Here is a 23,931-nt window from a genome sequence, read left to right as displayed (position 1 = left end):
TACCTGACCTGTTATCTACTACGTTACGGGCGAGCACTATCGCGTTTAAGGAGTAACGAGTTAACACCCAAAATAATATTAGGATCCTGACATAAGTATGAGTAAGAATTAATTGCCGAACCAATGCCCTCAATAAACTTCGCACGCAATAAGCCACGTGCATCTTTTGGCCAGCGATTGTGGGAATGCAGAATAGCCAATTTCCAAAGTAGATCGGACTCAGTGATTTCGTCTACAGCGACAGCGATGAAGAACAGAAGCCAATGGTAATAAAGATAAAGTTCTTTAAGAAACGACACAAGGGGGTGAAAGTTGATTTTTGTATTTCAAAATAATAAAAATTTTTTTTTTTGACTGGCTCTCGAACAGGGACCTGATTAAAAGCCGCAAAAGCATAACAAGTTCCGCGTATGGCGAATTTCGGAATTAAAAACTCGCTCAATCCTCCTCGAAAACGTGAAGACTGAAAAAAAATCCAAGACCCGGAAGTGTAAAAGTGCCGTTAAAACACGCCACAATATTGTGACTCCTAAAAACGGTACTTGTGTCTAGTGGATTAATATGATAAACGTTGATGCACTTCGAACAGTACAAACAAGTGGTCCAACGACCAAAGCACGTGCTTGTTACGCGCGGGCCCTTATTATCAATTTGGGCAAAGAAAGCGAGTCGCGAGGAAGATACATTAAACAAATAGAGACGGGACACAAATAAAAATTCACGCATAACTAAGAATGAAGCAAATGAGTTAAAATAATAGATTTTAATACCGAGGTATACGTTAAATTGCAAATGAAATGATAAAGGTTGGCCATTATTATTACATAGTACGAGAAAGAGCTCGAGCAGACGAAAACTTGAAGAGCGTTGTGGCAAGTTTAGAGGATAATAATTTAGAGTTAGTCTAAAGTAACATTGAAAGTTATGCGGCATACAAGTTCTACAGAATCAATATCACCTCTAAAATTTTGCATAAAAATAGTACGAAACATTGTTCTACGATTTACAAGTGTACGTAAATTAAGCGATAGAAATGGCTTTGTTGACAGTGGAGAATATATGGCAGTAAAAATTAAGCTTATGTTCCAGAAGAACACCTAAATCGCTTATATAGTCGTATTTGGCGTATTTTCAAGAAAATAACTAATTAATGTAGGAATAACGTTCCATTCAAGGCAGCTCAAATTTAAACGGTTTATTCACACCATCTGTGAAAACAATCAATATCTAACAGTAAGCTGAAACCCGACGCTATATACTCATATGATAAACTTAACATCATCAACATACTCGTACATTAGTGCACGAAAATTTGTTGCGATAGAGGGAAGATTGTTAGTAACAAAGCAAACAGCAAAGAGCCAAATCCAATCCGACTATCAGATACCCGTTATTTAGCTTGAGGGAGAAAAATAAAAATAAATATATATACAGACTGTTTTAAGCGTTTTAGCCGTTTGGGGGCGTAAGAGTGGGCGTGGAAGATATTTTCTTAAGTCAATCGAAAGGTTTTAATGAAACAAATACATTTTAAAAAATTCTAGCAAGGCAATTGTGGCCACCAGAGTTTTGGGCGGTTAGTGGGAGTTAGAGTGAGCGTGATACATTTTTTTGGGTTTCATTAAAATTTCTGTTTTATCATAAAAATTGTAGGCGCTACAGATTTTCGCGGAATGTGGGCGTGGCATCTGAAACAAACTTGCGCTGCGTAGGAAGCCCAGGAATATGCATGCCAAGTCTGACGGTTCTACCTTTTATAGTTTCCGAGATCTCAGTGTTCATACGGACGGACGGACAGATGGACATGGCTAGATCGACTCGGCTAGTGATCTTGATGACAATTCAAGAAGGTTGGGGGGTTGATGAGAATGATTTTAATTAGAAGTGATAATACGTTCAAATTAGAAACGTCCGCGAATTTAGAAATATCTCTATAAGTTTGGGCATCCGCCTTCGCTTCCTTATTGTAACGAAGAATAAAAAAGATTCCTTCCAGATAGTGGAAAAACGGATGATAAAATAGACTTATTTATAAGTTTAAGAATCGGTTTACAAATAGTTGACGCACAAAACTTAAGCACACATCACGGGAGTTCATCTGGACCGGCAGAATACTTTGGCGTTGTTGATGCTAAATGTCTTAAGACAGAGCCAGCGGTAATTACAGGGGTACAAATACAGTTTTCCCTATTTAAGGGATTAGGGTAGCTAAATTTCACCAAGCGGACGAACTATAAGTAGTTTGGAAAATCTCAGCAAATAAATCAGCAATTTCAGGATCCTTCGTTATAATCGAATCGCAGAGCAACCAAAAAATAAAAGGGTCTTTAGAATGAGTACAATTTTTCTTAGAACAGACAAAAGCCATTATTAGTTTAAAGCAAATATAATAAAATATAAACAAGAAAGGAAGTTTACTTCGGCAAGCTTAGAAGGTTATATGTCCAAAAGCACAAAAGCTATAATTTGTTTCATATTTTTTTCCCACCAATTTTCCCATTGTTCCTATGACAGCTATATGTTCCTATGACAGCTATATGATATAGCCGTCCGATTTTGATAAAATATAATTCGAAATTCAGAACTAATTAAAACATGTTATTTCCAAGCTTAGAAGGTTATATGTTTAAAAAGACTAAAGATATAATTATATTATTATTATATTATTTAAAACATATTTATAATGATATATTAGTCCGATTTTGATAAAATTTAATTCGAAATTCAAAACTATAAAAAAATGTTATTTCCAAGCGTAGGTGGTTATATATTAAAAACCAACAAAGATATAATTTTTTTTCCCCCCATAGTTCCAATGGGAGCTATAAAATATAGTTGTTTGATCCGGCTGGTTCCGACTTATGTACTACCTGCAATAGAAATAATACTTTTGGGGAAGTTTCAGCCCGATAGCTTTAAAACTGAGAGACTAGTTTGCGTAGAAGCGGACGGACATGGATAGATCTACTCGTCTAGTGACGAATATATATACTTTAGGGGGTCGGAAACGTCTCCATCACTGCGTTGCAAATTTCTGACTGAAATCATTATACCCTCTGCAAGGGTATACAAATACATAAAAGGTAATTTGGCACTGGGATCAAATTCAGAAACCACAAAGGCACAAAACACGGAAAAAAAGAGTGCGAGATCGTTAAAATAATTTAAACGTAGGAGAGCATGACAAAAAAATATTCTATCGACTGAGCGTGGCTTGTGCGACACTAATCAATTTCCGCACGAACAGTAACAATGTAAGGCAAGAGAGAATGAAAGAAACAGAATAAGAGAATAGCACACAAGCAGTCAGCAAGAAGCTCAGCGAGTACAGAGAAAGTGTAATTTACAGTTATAATAAAGAGCGGGCGAGAGAGAGGAGAATAAAAAAGTTTTAGTAAGTTAAGAGAGTTTTAATTTACTAACAAAGCAAAGAATTTAAAACAAATCTAACAGAAATAATAAAATAACTATAGCCATGTATCCGCTTACTGGAGATCCATTTAAAAACACTAACATAATTGTTAGGCTAAGCTTTCTTAATAAACAAACACAAGGCACCCCCAAAAGATCACTGAATAAGATAAAACCGAGAGCAAAAGAGTAAACACAACATTTCACAAGCGACGCTAAATCGCTAGTTAAGCAAACATAAACATTAAAATTAGTTTAAAAAATTATATGCTGTACTACAAAATGTCTTCCTTATTTATCCAGCTAGTCTTTGAAAACCCAAGCCACTTAACTAAAACGTTATTTTCTTCTCGCCTTGCAACTTTTAAACTAGGTATGTTTGTTTAGGGTATGAGTTGTTCAACTTTCTAATTTTAAAGATTTAAATTGTATAGTTTGAGGGTATAAACCAAAGACATATTTATATTTTCTAGTACTTATGACATTTACATGCAATAATTATTTAATATGTTTAATAATGTTTTTAATATCTTTTTTTTCATTCGAAGAATTGACATTTTATTGTTCTATGCACTCTATTATTAAATTAACTAATTAATTGCTTTTACTCATTTATCCACTTAAGGTTTTTAAGAGTTATATTGAAACGTTCAAGTTAAGATGCCCTTAGAGTACTGCAGTGTCAATAATACTTTAACCTATAGCTTTTTATTACTACTTTAAGCTTTGTATTAAAGAATTCAGTGATATAATCAGTTTGGAGATTAGTTTTGCTATTTCTTAACCCGATTTAAATATTCTTTCCGTGGTGTTAGAAACATCATTAGCATGTTTCGATTTTAATACCAAATTTTAAAACCAAATTTCGTAAATGTGTCTATAACAGTAAACAAGATAAAAACGCTCCCATTTCAAGAGTAATAATATCAGCTTTGTTATATATTTAAATATATAATCAATTGATTTTAATATTTTTCAGTATTTTGGTCTACGCTGTCTGCCTTCTTATTATACAATTCAATGTTATTTCCTAAGCTTAAAATTTTTGTGAGTCGACAATTATTACTTTGAGTTATAATTTTTCTTAAATCTGCTCACCACGTCTCATCAGTATTTTGCTTTGTTGCTAGATCACCGTTACCTTAAGGATTAGTTCCGTTTTTGATACGTTTATTTTGAACATTACCGTTCTGATCGATGAATAATCTCTTAGTAGACATACCAAATTTTTGATTGTTCGTTATCAATAGAAATATCATGCCTGGTGACAATTTTGGACATTTTTCTGCTTTTAATGCCACTGAAATTTCCAATCGTCCGAATCACTCATTTTTATTATTTCTGTATGCACAGTTTTAAAGCTTACTAAGAAAAATTAGAGAGTATAAAAACCACAACTCATTTCACTAAAAAATTTTAGTTTATCATATTTAATTTTTAGTTTTTACCCTCAATTTTAATGATTTTTTGCATTTCTTTGGGTCTATAACCTTTATCCAACATATTTCCTTTAGTCCAAAAACTAACATAAAAATCGAAATGAAATCTGATATTATTCTTCTAGCTCTGCATCCAAACCAATATCGACCTCTCATATATACTTAAGTAAAGAAGTTTTCTACATTTTTCATAACATAATATAGAAATCACTATCATCGGAAAGCCTTGGTTAATTAACATTTCGACAGGACTGTAGTAAGTAGTAATCGTCCAATTCCTTCTCATCATCGTCATGTTCTTTAATTTGCTTTAATTCACGCTATACTTTTGGTATGTTTTCCAAAAAAAAAATCTTGTTTGTAAAGGCTCGGATTGAATTTTCAATTCAATGCTTTTGTTAACCCAGACAATACATTCATCGTAATATATTTTACAAAATTATTATGGAAAGGATTTAAAATGCTCGAAATTCACTCAGGTGCTAAACAAATACTGTTTAGGAAACGCCATAATCTATAATATTTATATACCATTACCCAATAAAAAAGATTCGATATATTTTTATACTCTGAAAATCTCAAATTTTTAAATGATTTGTAAGGATGTTTAATCAACCAGGATATGGTCAGGGGAAGGCTAGGACCTCCATAAAATATTTATAAATTTACAGAGGACGATGTGGGTTAATTGGTTATACTCTCGAACTCGACTGCGAACTGTAAAAGCTGGCCGAAGGTCTCAAAGTGGCCACGTTTTACGTAGATCTGGTATGTGGGGAGGAAGTTCTCTTAAATCCTATGTAACTTCTTCATCTGATCGTACCTTGCGTGTTGCATTAACGTTCGGATTTCGATGACATAATCCTTGAAGCCCTTTTCCTCACGTTGGTTACGAGTCGTCTTCTAATGGTCGAAAATAATGTGTGGGTAAGAAAAAGTCTTAAAATTCGAGTGGCTCCTTGCAATTGGCTGGTCCTAAACCACCGGGAGGCCTGACTGTAAGAGTTTCTGTCATAATTCTTGGTAGTTGGGCTAAGTGAAGGTTGTACGATGTAGCCCCGTCCTTCAGCTCCCCTAGGAATCCCAACGGGTCGATATGGCCATTGACTTTGAGTCCCCAATTTGGGACTTGCTCTGCTATGACACCGTGCGCTGTGGCCCTGTCAAAAGTTCCTCCCCAAGCTATTTCGTTCTCCAGTGTAAGTATACATTTGGTAATTTTACGGCCGGTGGCTCCCTACGTAGCAATTGCTTGTTCGCCGTCAACAGGGCTCCCGTCTCTAAAGATGAAAAATTCTGGTACCTGTAATTGGATTGACCTCCGGTCTTGGTTGGCTTCTTCTACCCTTTTCACGTCGTCGTTCACTCCCACATTCATGAATCCGGCTTCCTATCGGTGCCTTTGGGATGGAGAGAGCTCACCTGCTATGACGATTTCTGCAAAACCCTTTCTCCACGCGTCCACCTTGTCTGTGCTGTCGAATCCGAATTCCTGTGCGAAGATGAGTAATTCGTCCTTCCTTAGCGTAGTACTTTACTTTCCTTGTTCATTTTCTGCCATTGTGTAACATCTGGTGTGGTCCTTTTATCTTCCTCGTCGAAAATCCGTTCTTGATCGAAGTTCTTACTCCTTAACTAATTTGGCTAGCCTCATACTTTACGGGTCTGTAGTCCGCTTGATGTTTTTTTTTGTCCTGATCGATCGTGATCAGACGTTCGGGCGCCATTTGTAAGAATTAGGAGAAGAAATTGAACCAAAAGATAAGTGACTAGACCTAAGACCGGTTACCGAGCTCGGACAGACCTTGGACTTGGTAAGCAGAACAGATTTTATTGCAGAAAGATGGCGCTCATAAATTTCTAGATCAGAGCCCGGTGGAATATAAGAACATGTAACAAAAATAGATAAAGATGGCAGCACCTTTAGAGATTCAATTTCATCTGGGATATGAATGAGAATTCTTTCAGATGTTAGGCTAAAGGTAATGGCAATTAGCAAAACGTAAATGGCGATCAGTCCTATAAATATTTAAGTTATTCGACAGAACTTCAGAGTCGGATATCTCTGACTTCAGCCAAGTTTCAGTAAATGCCAAATTTTTTGGCACAGTGGAAGGCCTCTTATTTGTTCTCGGTTTATTGGGAACAAATTCTTTAATTACTAAATCATCATCAGTGAATGCAGAGGAGTCAGCATAAGGGTCGGGTAGTTTCATATTTGGTTCCCCTATATTTTGATACACCAAAAATAAACTTTTTATTGTTTTAGCATAGTGAAACCCCTCTTATTTGTTCTCGGATTATTGGGAAAAAATGCTGTAACTCAGAAAGTAATACAATAAATACATCAGACGGAGCAAATAGTTGAAAAGATGATATTCTACGAGAAACATGGGCTCCACCCGAGCTAGCTGTATCCATAGGTTCATTTACCACTGTGTCAACAGAAACGGATTTGGGGTGGATTCCATATTCGTATTAACGGCGGTCAAGCTGGCTTTTTTCGATTGGGTGACCCGGTTAATAATTTTTTATTATTAAACTGGTCTCAGATGGAATTTAGCCCCTAATTAAGTTTTTTAAAAGCTCCTAAGATTTACAAGAGGCTGTCTCGAGTATGCTTCATAAAGCCGTTCAACTCAACTACCATATCCTTGCAGGACCCACATGACCACATAGGAACAGAATTAAAATCAAAATAAATGTCTTTAGAAAGAGTACAATTTTTCTTAGAACAGACAAAAGCCATTATTAGTTTAAAGGAAATATATTAAATTTTAAACAAGAAAGGAAGTTTACTTCGGCAAGCTTAGAAGGTTATATGTCCAAAAGCACAAAAGCTATAATTTGTTTCATATTTTTTTGCCACCAATTTTCCCATTGTTCCTATGACAGCTATATGTTCCTATGACAGCTATATGATATAGTCGTCCGATTTTGATAAAATATAATTCGAAATTCAGAACTAATTAAAACATGTTATTTCCAAGCTTAGAAGGTTATATGTTTAAAAAGACTAAAGATATAATTATATTATTATTATATTATTTAAAACATATTTATAATGATATAGTCGTCCGATTTTGATAAAATTTAATTCGAAATTCAAAACTATAAAAAAATGTTATTTCCAAGCGTAGGTGGTTATATATTAAAAAGTTCCAATGGGAGCTATAAAATATAGTTGTTTGATCCGGCTGGTTCCGACTTATATACTACCTGCAATAGAAATAATACTTTTGGGGAAGTTTCAGCCCGATAGCTTTAAAACTGAGAGACTAGTTTGCGTAGAAGCGGACGGACATGGATAGATCTACTCGTCTAGTGACGAATATATATACTTTAGGGGGTCGGAAACGTCTCCATCACTGCGTTGCAAATTTCTGACTGAAATCATTATACCCTCTGCAAGGGTATACAAATACATAAAAGGTAATTTGGCACTGGGATCAAATTCAGAAACCACAAAGGCACAAAACACGGAAAAAAAGAGTGCGAGATCGTTAAAATAATTTAAACGTAGGAGAGCATGACAAAAAAATATTCTATCGACTGAGCGTGGCTTGTGCGACACTAATCAATTTCCGCACGAACAGTAACAATGTAAGGCAAGAGAGAATGAAAGAAACAGAATAAGAGAATAGCACACAAGCAGTCAGCAAGAAGCTCAGCGAGTACAGAGAAAGTGTAATTTACAGTTATAATAAAGAGCGGGCGAGAGAGAGGAGAATAAAAAAGATTTAGTAAGTTAAGAGAGTTTTAATTTACTAACAAAGCAAAGAATTTAAAACAAATCTAACAGAAATGATAAAATAACTATAGCCATGTATCCGCTTACTGGAGATCCATTTAAAAACACTAACATAATTGTTAGGCTAAGCTTTCTTAATAAACAAACACAAGGCACCCCCAAAAGATTACTGAATAAGATAAAACCGAGAGCACAAGAGTAAACACAACATTTCACAAGCGACGCTAAATCGCTAGTTAAGCAAACATAAACATTAAAATTAGTTTAAAAAATTATATGCTGTACTACAAAATGTCTTCCTTATTTATCCAGCTAGTCTTTGAAAACCCAAGCCACTTAACTAAAACGTTATTTTCTTCTCGCCTTGCAACTTTTAAACTAGGTATGTTTGTTTAGGGTATGAGTTGTTCAACTTTCTAATTTTAAAGATTTAAATTGTATAGTTTGAGGGTATAAACCAAAGACATATTTATATTTTCTAGTACTTATGACATTTACATGCAATAATTATTTAATATGTTTAATAATGTTTTTAATATCTTTTTTTTCATTCGAAGAATTGACATTTTATTGTTCTATGCACTCTATTATTAAATTAACTAATTAATTGCTTTTACTCATTTATCCACTTAAGGTTTTTAAGAGTTATATTGAAACGTTCAAGTTAAGATGCCCTTAGAGTACTGCAGTGTCAATAATACTTTAACCTATAGCTTTTTATTACTACTTTAAGCTTTGTATTCAGTGATATAATCAGTGATATAATCAGTTTGGAGATTAGTTTTGCTATTTCTTAACCCGATTTAAATATTCTTTCCGTGGTGTTAGAAACATCATTAGCATGTTTCGATTTTAATACCAAATTTTAAAACCAAATTTCGTAAATGTGTCTATAACAGTAAACAAGATAAAAACGCTCCCATTTCAAGAGTAATAATATCAGCTTTGTTATATATTTAAATATATAATCAATTGATTTTAATATTTTTCAGTATTTTGGTCTACGCTGTCTGCCTTCTTATTATACAATTCAATGTTATTTCCTAAGCTTAAAATTTTTGTGAGTCGACAATTATTACTTTGAGTTATAATTTTTCTTAAATCTGCTCACCACGTCTCATCAGTATTTTGCTTTGTTGCTAGATCACCGTTACCTTAAGGATTAGTTCCGTTTTTGATACGTTTATTTTGAACATTACCGTTCTGATCGATGAATAATCTCTTAGTAGACATACCAAATTTTTGATTGTTCGTTATCAATAGAAATATCATGCCTGGTGACAATTTTGGACATTTTTCTGCTTTTAATGCCACTGAAATTTCCAATCGTCCGAATCACTCATTTTTATTATTTCTGTATGCACAGTTTTAAAGCTTACTAAGAAAAATTAGAGAGTATAAAAACCACAACTCATTTCACTAAAAAATTTTAGTTTATCATATTTAATTTTTAGTTTTTACCCTCAATTTTAATGATTTTTTGCATTTCTTTGGGTCTATAACCTTTATCCAACATATTTCCTTTAGTCCAAAAACTAACATAAAAATCGAAATGAAATCTGATATTATTCTTCTAGCTCTGCATCCAAACCAATATCGACCTCTCATATATACTTAAGTAAAGAAGTTTTCTACATTTTTCATAACATAATATAGAAATCACTATCATCGGAAAGCCTTGGTTAATTAACATTTCGACAGGACTGTAGTAAGTAGTAATCGTCCAATTCCTTCTCATCATCGTCATGTTCTTTAATTTGCTTTAATTCACGCTATACTTTTGGTATGTTTTCCAAAAAAAAAATCTTGTTTGTAAAGGCTCGGATTGAATTTTCAATTCAATGCTTTTGTTAACCCAGACAATACATTCATCGTAATATATTTTACAAAATTATTATGGAAAGGATTTAAAATGCTCGAAATTCACTCAGGTGCTAAACAAATACTGTTTAGGAAACGCCATAATCTATAATATTTATATACCATTACCCAATAAAAAAGATTCGATATATTTTTATACTCTGAAAATCTCAAATTTTTAAATGATTTGTAAGGATGTTTAATCAACCAGGATATGGTCAGGGGAAGGCTAGGACCTCCATAAAATATTTATAAATTTACAGAGGACGATGTGGGTTAATTGGTTATACTCTCGAACTCGACTGCGAACTGTAAAAGCTGGCCGAAGGTCTCAAAGTGGCCACGTTTTACGTAGATCTGGTATGTGGGGAGGAAGTTCTCTTAAATCCTATGTAACTTCTTCATCTGATCGTACCTTGCGTGTTGCATTAACGTTCGGATTTCGATGACATAATCCTTGAAGCCCTTTTCCTCACGTTGGTTACGAGTCGTCTTCTAATGGTCGAAAATAATGTGTGGGTAAGAAAAAGTCTTAAAATTCGAGTGGCTCCTTGCAATTGGCTGGTCCTAAACCACCGGGAGGCCTGACTGTAAGAGTTTCTGTCATAATTCTTGGTAGTTGGGCTAAGTGAAGGTTGTACGATGTAGCCCCGTCCTTCAGCTCCCCTAGGAATCCCAACGGGTCGATATGGCCATTGACTTTGAGTCCCCAATTTGGGACTTGCTCTGCTATGACACCGTGCGCTGTGGCCCTGTCAAAAGTTCCTCCCCAAGCTATTTCGTTCTCCAGTGTAAGTATACATTTGGTAATTTTACGGCCGGTGGCTCCCTACGTAGCAATTGCTTGTTCGCCGTCAACAGGGCTCCCGTCTCTAAAGATGAAAAATTCTGGTACCTGTAATTGGATTGACCTCGGGTCTTGGTTGGCTTCTTCTACCCTTTTCACGTCGTCGTTCACTCCCACATTCATGAATCCGGCTTCCTATCGGTGCCTTTGGGATGGAGAGAGCTCACCTGCTATGACGATTTCTGCAAAACCCTTTTTCCACGCGTCTACCTTGTCTGTGCTGTCGAATCCGAATTCCTGTGCGAAGATGAGTAATTCGTCCTTCCTTAGCGTAGTACTTTACTTTCCTTGTTCATTTTCTGCCATTGTGTAACATCTGGTGTGGTCCTTTTATCTTCCTCGTCGAAAATCCGTTCTTGATCGAAGTTCTTACTCCTTAACTAATTTGGCTAGCCTCATACTTTACGGGTCTGTAGTCCGCTTGATGTTTTTTTTTTGTCCTGATCGATCGTGATCAGACGTTCGGGCGCCATTTGTAAGAATTAGGAGAAGAAATTGATTCAAAAGATATGTGACTAGACCTAAGACCGGTTACCGAGCTCGGGCAGACCTTGGACTTGGTAAGCAGAACAGATTTTATTGCAGACAGATGGCGCTCATAAATTTCTAGATCAGAGCCCGGTGGAATATAAGAACATGTAACAAAAATAGATAAAGATGGCAGCACCTTTAGAGATTCAATTTCATCTGGGATATGAATGAGAATTCTTTCAGATGTTAGGCTAAAGGTAATGGCAATTAGCAAAACGTAAATGGCGATCAGTCCTATAAATATTTAAGTTATTCGACAGAACTTCAGAGTCGGATATCTCTGACTTCAGCCAAGTTTCAGTAAATGCCAAATTTTTTGGCACAGTGGAAGGCCTCTTATTTGTTCTCGGTTTATTGGGAACAAATTCTTTAATTACTAAATCATCATCAGTGAATGCAGAGGAGTCAGCATAAGGGTCGGGTAGTTTCATATTTGGTTCCCCTATATTTTGATACACCAAAAATAAACTTTTTATTGTTTTAGCATAGTGAAACCCCTCTTATTTGTTCTCGGATTATTGGGAAAAAATGCTGTAACTCAGAAAGTAATACAATAAATACATCAGACGGAGCAAATAGTTGAAAAGATGATATTCTACGAGAAACATGGGCTCCACCCGAGCTAGCTGTATCCATAGGTTCATTTACCACTGTGTCAACAGAAACGGATTTGGGGTGGATTCCATATTCGTATTAACGGCGGTCAAGCTGGCTTTTTTCGTTTGGGTGACCCGGTTAATAATTTTTTATTATTAAACTGGTCTCAGATGGAATTTAGCCCCTCATTAAGTTTTTTAAAAGCTCCTAAGATTTACAAGAGGCTGTCTCGAGTATGCTTCATAAAGCCGTTCAACTCAACTACCATATCCTTGCAGGACCCACATGACCACATAGGAACAGAATTAAAATCAAAATAAATGTCTTTAGAAAGAGTACAATTTTTCTTAGAACAGACAAAAGCCATTATTAGTTTAAAGGAAATATATTAAATTTTAAACAAGAAAGGAAGTTTACTTCGGCAAGCTTAGAAGGTTATATGTCCAAAAGCACAAAAGCTATAATTTGTTTCATATTTTTTTGCCACCAATTTTCCCATTGTTCCTATGACAGCTATATGTTCCTATGACAGCTATATGATATAGTCGTCCGATTTTGATAAAATATAATTCGAAATTCAGAACTAATTAAAACATGTTATTTCCAAGCTTAGAAGGTTATATGTTTAAAAAGACTAAAGATATAATTATATTATTATTATATTATTTAAAACATATTTATAATGATATAGTCGTCCGATTTTGATAAAATTTAATTCGAAATTCAAAACTATAAAAAAATGTTATTTCCAAGCGTAGGTGGTTATATATTAAAAAGTTCCAATGGGAGCTATAAAATATAGTTGTTTGATCCGGCTGGTTCCGACTTATATACTACCTGCAATAGAAATAATACTTTTGGGGAAGTTTCAGCCCGATAGCTTTAAAACTGAGAGACTAGTTTGCGTAGAAGCGGACGGACATGGATAGATCTACTCGTCTAGTGACGAATATATATACTTTAGGGGGTCGGAAACGTCTCCATCACTGCGTTGCAAATTTCTGACTGAAATCATTATACCCTCTGCAAGGGTATACAAATACATAAAAGGTAATTTGGCACTGGGATCAAATTCAGAAACCACAAAGGCACAAAACACGGAAAAAAAGAGTGCGAGATCGTTAAAATAATTTAAACGTAGGAGAGCATGACAAAAAAATATTCTATCGACTGAGCGTGGCTTGTGCGACACTAATCAATTTCCGCACGAACAGTAACAATGTAAGGCAAGAGAGAATGAAAGAAACAGAATAAGAGAATAGCACACAAGCAGTCAGCAAGAAGCTCAGCGAGTACAGAGAAAGTGTAATTTACAGTTATAATAAAGAGCGGGCGAGAGAGAGGAGAATAAAAAAGTTTTAGTAAGTTAAGAGAGTTTTAATTTACTAACAAAGCAAAGAATTTAAAACAAATCTAACAGAAATAATAAAATAACTATAGCCATGTATCCGCTTACTGGAGATCCATTTAAAAACACTAACATAATTGTTAGGCTAAGCTTTCTTAATAAACAAACACAAGGCACCCCCAAAAGATTACTGAATAAGATAAAACCGAGAGCACAAGAGTAAACACAACATTTCACAAGCGACGCTAAATCGCTAGTTAAGCAAACATAAACATTAAAATTAGTTTAAAAAATTATATGCTGTACTACAAAATGTCTTCCTTATTTATCCAGCTAGTCTTTGAAAACCCAAGCCACTTAACTAAAACGTTATTTTCTTCTCGCCTTGCTACTTTTAAACTAGGTATGTTTGTTTAGGGTATGAGTTGTTCAACTTTCTAATTTTAAAGATTTAAATTGTATAGTTTGAGGGTATAAACCAAAGACATATTTATATTTTCTAGTACTTATGACATTTACATGCAATAATTATTTAATATGTTTAATAATGTTTTTAATATCTTTTTTTTCATTCGAAGAATTGACATTTTATTGTTCTATGCACTCTATTATTAAATTAACTAATTAATTGCTTTTACTCATTTATCCACTTAAGGTTTTTAAGAGTTATATTGAAACGTTCAAGTTAAGATGCCCTTAGAGTACTGCAGTGTCAATAATACTTTAACCTATAGCTTTTTATTACTACTTTAAGCTTTGTATTAAAGAATTCAGTGATATAATCAGTTTGGAGATTAGTTTTGCTATTTCTTAACCCGATTTAAATATTCTTTCCGTGGTGTTAGAAACATCATTAGCATGTTTCGATTTTAATACCAAATTTTAAAACCAAATTTCGTAAATGTGTCTATAACAGTAAACAAGATAAAAACGCTCCCATTTCAAGAGTAATAATATCAGCTTTGTTATATATTTAAATATATAATCAATTGATTTTAATATTTTTCAGTATTTTGGTCTACGCTGTCTGCCTTCTTATTATACAATTCAATGTTATTTCCTAAGCTTAAAATTTTTGTGAGTCGACAATTATTACTTTGAGTTATAATTTTTCTTAAATCTGCTCACCACGTCTCATCAGTATTTTGCTTTGTTGCTAGATCACCGTTACCTTAAGGATTAGTTCCGTTTTTGATACGTTTATTTTGAACATTACCGTTCTGATCGATGAATAATCTCTTAGTAGACATACCAAATTTTTGATTGTTCGTTATCAATAGAAATATCATGCCTGGTGACAATTTTGGACATTTTTCTGCTTTTAATGCCACTGAAATTTCCAATCGTCCGAATCACTCATTTTTATTATTTCTGTATGCACAGTTTTAAAGCTTACTAAGAAAAATTAGAGAGTATAAAAACCACAACTCATTTCACTAAAAAATTTTAGTTTATCATATTTAATTTTTAGTTTTTACCCTCAATTTTAATGATTTTTTGCATTTCTTTGGGTCTATAACCTTTATCCAACATATTTCCTTTAGTCCAAAAACTAACATAAAAATCGAAATGAAATCTGATATTATTCTTCTAGCTCTGCATCCAAACCAATATCGACCTCTCATATATACTTAAGTAAAGAAGTTTTCTACATTTTTCATAACATAATATAGAAATCACTATCATCGGAAAGCCTTGGTTAATTAACATTTCGACAGGACTGTAGTAAGTAGTAATCGTCCAATTCCTTCTCATCATCGTCATGTTCTTTAATTTGCTTTAATTCACGCTATACTTTTGGTATGTTTTCCAAAAAAAAAAATCTTGTTTGTAAAGGCTCGGATTGAATTTTCAATTCAATGCTTTTGTTAACCCAGACAATACATTCATCGTAATATATTTTACAAAATTATTATAGAAAGGATTTAAAATGCTCGAAATTCACTCAGGTGCTAAACAAATACTGTTTAGGAAACGCCATAATCTATAATATTTATATACCATTACCCAATAAAAAAGATTCGATATATTTTTATACTCTGAAAATCTCAAATTTTTAAATGATTTGTAAGGATGTTTAATCAACCAGGATATGGTCAGGGGAAGGCTAGGACCTCCATAAAATATTTATAAATTTACAGAGGACGATGTGGGTTAATTGGTTATACTCTCGAACTCGACTGCGAACTGTAAAAGCTGGCCGAAGGTCTCAAAGTGGCCACGTTTTACGTAGATCTGGTATGTGGGGAGGAAGTTCTCTTAAATCCTATGTAACTTCTTCATCTGATCGTACCTTGCGTGTTGCATTAACGTTCGGATTTCGATGACATAATCCTTGAAGCCCTTTTCCTCACGTTGGTTACGAGTCGTCTTCTAATGGTCGAAAATAATGTGTGGGTAAGAAAAAGTCTTAAAATTCGAGTGGCTCCTTGCAATTGGCTGGTCCTAAACCACCGGGAGGCCTGACTGTAAGAGTTTCTGTCATAATTCTTGGTAGTTGGGCTAAGTGAAGGTTGTACGATGTAGCCCCGTCCTTCAGCTCCCCTAGGAATCCCAACGGGTCGATATGGCCATTGACTTTGAGTCCCCAATTTGGGACTTGCTCTGCTATGACACCGTGCGCTGTGGCCCTGTCAAAAGTTCCTCCCCAAGCTATTTCGTTCTCCAGTGTAAGTATACATTTGGTAATTTTACGGCCGGTGGCTCCCTACGTAGCAATTGCTTGTTCGCCGTCAACAGGGCTCCCGTCTCTAAAGATGAAAAATTCTGGTACCTGTAATTGGATTGACCTCGGGTCTTGGTTGGCTTCTTCTACCCTTTTCACGTCGTCGTTCACTCCCACATTCATGAATCCGGCTTCCTATCGGTGCCTTTGGGATGGGGAGAGCTCACCTGCTATGACGATTTCTGCAAAACCCTTTCTCCACGCGTCCACCTTGTCTGTGCTGTCGAATCCGAATTCCTGTGCGAAGATGAGTAATTCGTCCTTCCTTAGCGTAGTACTTTACTTTCCTTGTTCATTTTCTGCCATTGTGTAACATCTGGCGTGGTCCTTTTATCTTCCTCGTCGAAAATCCGTTCTTGATCGAAGTTCTTACTCCTTAACTAATTTGGCTAGCCTCATACTTTACGGGTCTGTAGTCCGCTTGATGTTTTTTTTTGTCCTGATCGATCGTGATCAGACGTTCGGGCGCCATTTGTAAGAATTAGGAGAAGAAATTGATTCAAAAGATATGTGACTAGACCTAAGACCGGTTACCGAGCTCGGGCAGACCTTGGACTTGGTAAGCAGAACAGATTTTATTGCAGACAGATGGCGCTCATAAATTTCTAGATCAGAGCCCGGTGGAATATAAGAACATGTAACAAAAATAGATAAAGATGGCAGCACCTTTAGAGATTCAATTTCATCTGGGATATGAATGAGAATTCTTTCAGATGTTAGGCTAAAGGTAATGGCAATTACCAAAACGTAAATGGCGATCAGTCCTATAAATATTTAAGTTATTCGACAGAACTTCAGAGTCGGATATCTCTGACTTCAGCCAAGTTTCAGTAAATGCCAAATTTTTTGGCACAGTGGAAGGCCTCTTATTTGTTCTCGGTTTATTGGGAACAAATTCTTTAATTACTAAATCATCATCAGTGAATGCAGAGGAGTCAGCATAAGGGTCGGGTAGTTTCATATTTGGTTCCCCTATATTTTGATACACCAAAAATAAACTTTTTATTGTTTTAGCATAGTGAAACCCCTCTTATTTGTTCTCGGATTATTGGGAAAAAATGCTGTAACTCAGAAAGTAATACAATAAATACATCAGACGGAGCAAATAGTTGAAAAGATGATATTCTACGAGAAACATGGGCTCCACCCGAGCTAGCTGTATCCATAGGTTCATTTACCACTGTGTCAACAGAAACGGATTTGGGGTGGATTCCATATTCGTATTAACGGCGGTCAAGCTGGCTTTTTTCGTTTGGGTGACCCGGTTAATAATTTTTTATTATTAAACTGGTCTCAGATGGAATTTAGCCCCTCATTAAGTTTTTTAAAAGCTCCTAAGATTTACAAGAGGCTGTCTCGAGTATGCTTCATAAAGCCGTTCAACTCAACTACCATATCCTTGCAGGACCCACATGACCACATAGGAACAGAATTAAAATCAAAATAAATGTCTTTAGAAAGAGTACAATTTTTCTTAGAACAGACAAAAGCCATTATTAGTTTAAAGGAAATATATTAAATTTTAAACAAGAAAGGAAGTTTACTTCGGCAAGCTTAGAAGGTTATATGTCCAAAAGCACAAAAGCTATAATTTGTTTCATATTTTTTTGCCACCAATTTTCCCATTGTTCCTATGACAGCTATATGTTCCTATGACAGCTATATGATATAGTCGTCCGATTTTGATAAAATATAATTCGAAATTCAGAACTAATTAAAACATGTTATTTCCAAGCTTAGAAGGTTATATGTTTAAAAAGACTAAAGATATAATTATATTATTATTATATTATTTAAAACATATTTATAATGATATAGTCGTCCGATTTTGATAAAATTTAATTCGAAATTCAAAACTATAAAAAAATGTTATTTCCAAGCGTAGGTGGTTATATATTAAAAAGTTCCAATGGGAGCTATAAAATATAGTTGTTTGATCCGGCTGGTTCCGACTTATATACTACCTGCAATAGAAATAATACTTTTGGGGAAGTTTCAGCCCGATAGCTTTAAAACTGAGAGACTAGTTTGCGTAGAAGCGGACGGACATGGATAGATCTACTCGTCTAGTGACGAATATATATACTTTAGGGGGTCGGAAACGTCTCCATCACTGCGTTGCAAATTTCTGACTGAAATCATTATACCCTCTGCAAGGGTATACAAATACATAAAAGGTAATTTGGCACTGGGATCAAATTCAGAAACCACAAAGGCACAAAACACGGAAAAAAAGAGTGCGAGATCGTTAAAATAATTTAAACGTAGGAGAGCATGACAAAAAAATATTCTATCGACTGAGCGTGGCTTGTGCGACACTAATCAATTTCCGCACGAACAGTAACAATGTAAGGCAAGAGAGAATGAAAGAAACAGAATAAGAGAATAGCACACAAGCAGTCAGCAAGAAGCTCAGCGAGTACAGAGAAAGTGTAATTTACAGTTATAATAAAGAGCGGGCGAGAGAGAGAAGAATAAAAAAGATTTAGTAAGTTAAGAGAGTTTTAATTTACTAACAAAGCAAAGAATTTAAAACAAATCTAACAGAAATGATAAAATAACTATAGCCATGTATCCGCTTACTGGAGATCCATTTAAAAACACTAACATAATTGTTAGGCTAAGCTTTCTTAATAAACAAACACAAGGCACCCCCAAAAGATTACTGAATAAGATAAAACCGAGAGCACAAGAGTAAACACAACATTTCACAAGCGACGCTAAATCGCTAGTTAAGCAAACATAAACATTAAAATTAGTTTAAAAAATTATATGCTGTACTACAAAATGTCTTCCTTATTTATCCAGCTAGTCTTTGAAAACCCAAGCCACTTAACTAAAACGTTATTTTCTTCTCGCCTTGCAACTTTTAAACTAGGTATGTTTGTTTAGGGTATGAGTTGTTCAACTTTCTAATTTTAAAGATTTAAATTGTATAGTTTGAGGGTATAAACCAAAGACATATTTATATTTTCTAGTACTTATGACATTTACATGCAATAATTATTTAATATGTTTAATAATGTTTTTAATATCTTTTTTTTCATTCGAAGAATTGACATTTTATTGTTCTATGCACTCTATTATTAAATTAACTAATTAATTGCTTTTACTCATTTATCCACTTAAGGTTTTTAAGAGTTATATTGAAACGTTCAAGTTAAGATGCCCTTAGAGTACTGCAGTGTCAATAATACTTTAACCTATAGCTTTTTATTACTACTTTAAGCTTTGTATTAAAGAATTCAGTGATATAATCAGTTTGGAGATTAGTTTTGCTATTTCTTAACCCGATTTAAATATTCTTTCCGTGGTGTTAGAAACATCATTAGCATGTTTCGATTTTAATACCAAATTTTAAAACCAAATTTCGTAAATGTGTCTATAACAGTAAACAAGATAAAAACGCTCCCATTTCAAGAGTAATAATATCAGCTTTGTTATATATTTAAATATATAATCAATTGATTTTAATATTTTTCAGTATTTTGGTCTACGCTGTCTGCCTTCTTATTATACAATTCAATGTTATTTCCTAAGCTTAAAATTTTTGTGAGTCGACAATTATTACTTTGAGTTATAATTTTTCTTAAATCTGCTCACCACGTCTCATCAGTATTTTGCTTTGTTGCTAGATCACCGTTACCTTAAGGATTAGTTCCGTTTTTGATACGTTTATTTTGAACATTACCGTTCTGATCGATGAATAATCTCTTAGTAGACATACCAAATTTTTGATTGTTCGTTATCAATAGAAATATCATGCCTGGTGACAATTTTGGACATTTTTCTGCTTTTAATGCCACTGAAATTTCCAATCGTCCGAATCACTCATTTTTATTATTTCTGTATGCACAGTTTTAAAGCTTACTAAGAAAAATTAGAGAGTATAAAAACCACAACTCATTTCACTAAAAAATTTTAGTTTATCATATTTAATTTTTAGTTTTTACCCTCAATTTTAATGATTTTTTGCATTTCTTTGGGTCTATAACCTTTATCCAACATATTTCCTTTAGTCCAAAAACTAACATAAAAATCGAAATGAAATCTGATATTATTCTTCTAGCTCTGCATCCAAACCAATATCGACCTCTCATATATACTTAAGTAAAGAAGTTTTCTACATTTTTCATAACATAATATAGAAATCACTATCATCGGAAAGCCTTGGTTAATTAACATTTCGACAGGACTGTAGTAAGTAGTAATCGTCCAATTCCTTCTCATCATCGTCATGTTCTTTAATTTGCTTTAATTCACGCTATACTTTTGGTATGTTTTCCAAAAAAAAAATCTTGTTTGTAAAGGCTCGGATTGAATTTTCAATTCAATGCTTTTGTTAACCCAGACAATACATTCATCGTAATATATTTTACAAAATTATTATGGAAAGGATTTAAAATGCTCGAAATTCACTCAGGTGCTAAACAAATACTGTTTAGGAAACGCCATAATCTATAATATTTATATACCATTACCCAATAAAAAAGATTCGATATATTTTTATACTCTGAAAATCTCAAATTTTTAAATGATTTGTAAGGATGTTTAATCAACCAGGATATGGTCAGGGGAAGGCTAGGACCTCCATAAAATATTTATAAATTTACAGAGGACGATGTGGGTTAATTGGTTATACTCTCGAACTCGACTGCGAACTGTAAAAGCTGGCCGAAGGTCTCAAAGTGGCCACGTTTTACGTAGATCTGGTATGTGGGGAGGAAGTTCTCTTAAATCCTATGTAACTTCTTCATCTGATCGTACCTTGCGTGTTGCATTAACGTTCGGATTTCGATGACATAATCCTTGAAGCCCTTTTCCTCACGTTGGTTACGAGTCGTCTTCTAATGGTCGAAAATAATGTGTGGGTAAGAAAAAGTCTTAAAATTCGAGTGGCTCCTTGCAATTGGCTGGTCCTAAACCACCGGGAGGCCTGACTGTAAGAGTTTCTGTCATAATTCTTGGTAGTTGGGCTAAGTGAAGGTTGTACGATGTAGCCCCGTCCTTCAGCTCCCCTAGGAATCCCAACGGGTCGATATGGCCATTGACTTTGAGTCCCCAATTTGGGACTTGCTCTGCTATGACACCGTGCGCTGTGGCCCTGTCAAAAGTTCCTCCCCAAGCTATTTCGTTCTCCAGTGTAAGTATACATTTGGTAATTTTACGGCCGGTGGCTCCCTACGTAGCAATTGCTTGTTCGCCGTCAACAGGGCTCCCGTCTCTAAAGATGAAAAATTCTGGTACCTGTAATTGGATTGACCTCGGGTCTTGGTTGGCTTCTTCTACCCTTTTCACGTCGTCGTTCACTCCCACATTCATGAATCCGGCTTCCTATCGGTGCCTTTGGGATGGAGAGAGCTCACCTGCTATGACGATTTCTGCAAAACCCTTTTTCCACGCGTCTACCTTGTCTGTGCTGTCGAATCCGAATTCCTGTGCGAAGATGAGTAATGTCCTTCCTTAGCGTAGTAGTTTACTTTCCTTGTTCATTTTCTGCCATTGTGTAACATCCGGTGTGGTCCTTTTATCTTCCTCGTCGAAAATCCGTTCTTGATCGAAGTTCTTACTCCTTAACTAATTTGGCTAGCCTCATACTTTACGGGTCTGTAGTCCGCTTGATGTTTTTTTTTATCCTGATCGATCGTGATCAGACCTACATCTGTTTCTGTTCGGGCGCCATTTGTAAGAATTAGGAGAAGAAATTGAACCAAAAGATAAGTGACTAGACCTAAGACCGGTTACCGAGCTCGGACAGACCTTGGACTTGGTAAGCAGAACAGATTTTATTGCAGAAAGATGGCGCTCATAAATTTCTAGATCAGAGCCCGGTGGAATATAAGAACATGTAACAAAAATAGATAAAGATGGCAGCACCTTTAGAGATTCAATTTCATCTGGGATATGAATGAGAATTCTTTCAGATGTTAGGCTAAAGGTAATGGCAATTAGCAAAACGTAAATGGCGATCGGTCCTATAAATATTTAAGTTATTGGACAGAACTTCAGAGTCGGATATCTCTGACTTCAGCCAAGTTTCAGTAAATGCCAAATTTTTTGGCACAGTGGAAGGCCTCTTATTTGTTCTCGGTTTATTGGGAACAAATTCTTTAATTACTAAATCATCATCAGTGAATGCAGGGAGTCAGCATAAGCTCGGGTAGTTTCATATTTGGTTCCCCTATATTTTGATACACCAAAAATAAACTTTTTATTGTTTTAGCATAGTGAAACCCCTCTTATTTGTTCTCGGATTATTGGGAAAAAATGCTGTAACTCAGAAAGTAATACAATAAATACATCAGACGGAGCAAATAGCTGAACAGATGATATTCTACGAGAAACATGGGCTCCACCCGAGCTAGCTGTATCCATAGGTTCATTTACCACTGTGTCAACAGAAACGGATTTGGGGTGAATTCCATATTCGTATTAACGGCGGTCAAGCTGGCTTTTTTCGTTTGGGTGACTCGTTTAATAATTTTTTATTATTAAACTGGTCTCAGATGGAATTTAACCCCTCATTAAGTTTTTTAAAAGCTCCTAAGATTTACAAGAGGCTGTCTCGAGTATGCTTCATAAAGCCGTTCATCTCAACTACCATATCCTTGCAGGACCCACATGACCACATAGGAACACAATTAAGATCAATAAAATCTTTAGCTCTGCCGGTAAATCGTGCATATTTATCGTGCATAATCGAATCGCAGAGCAACCAAAAAATAAAAGGGTCTTTAGAAAGAGTACAATTTTTCTTAGAACAGACAAAAACCATTATTAGTTTAAAGCAAATATAATAAAATATAAACAAGAAAGGAAGTTTACTTCGGCAAGCTTAGAAGGTTATATGTCCAAAAGCACAAAAGCTATAATTTGTTTCATATTTTTTTGCCACCAATTTTCCCATTGTTCCTATGACAGCTATATGTTCCTATGACAGCTATATGATATAGTCGTCCGATTTTGATAAAATATAATTCGAAATTCAGAACTAATTAAAACATGTTATTTCCAAGCTTAGAAGGTTATATGTTTAAAAAGACTAAAGATATAATTATATTATTATTATATTATTTAAAACATATTTATAATGATATAGTCGTCCGATTTTGATAAAATTTAATTCGAAATTCAAAACTATAAAAAAATGTTATTTCCAAGCGTAGGTGGTTATATATTAAAAATCAACAAAGATATAATTTTTTTTCCCCCCATAGTTCCAATGGGAGCTATAAAATATAGTTGTTTGATCCGGCTGGTTCCGACTTATATACTACCTGCAATAGAAATAATACTTTTGGGGAAGTTTCAGCCCGATAGCTTTAAAACTGAGAGACTAGTTTGCGTAGAAGCGGACGGACATGGATAGATCTACTCGTCTAGTGACGAATATATATACTTTAGGGGGTCGGAAACGTCTCC

This window comes from Drosophila biarmipes, unplaced genomic scaffold (assembly GCF_025231255.1).
Source record: "Drosophila biarmipes strain raj3 unplaced genomic scaffold, RU_DBia_V1.1 ptg000023l, whole genome shotgun sequence".
NCBI lineage: Eukaryota > Metazoa > Arthropoda > Insecta > Diptera > Drosophilidae > Drosophila > Drosophila biarmipes.
The sequence above is the reverse complement of the archived record's forward strand: the minus strand, read 5'-3'. Positions refer to the sequence as shown.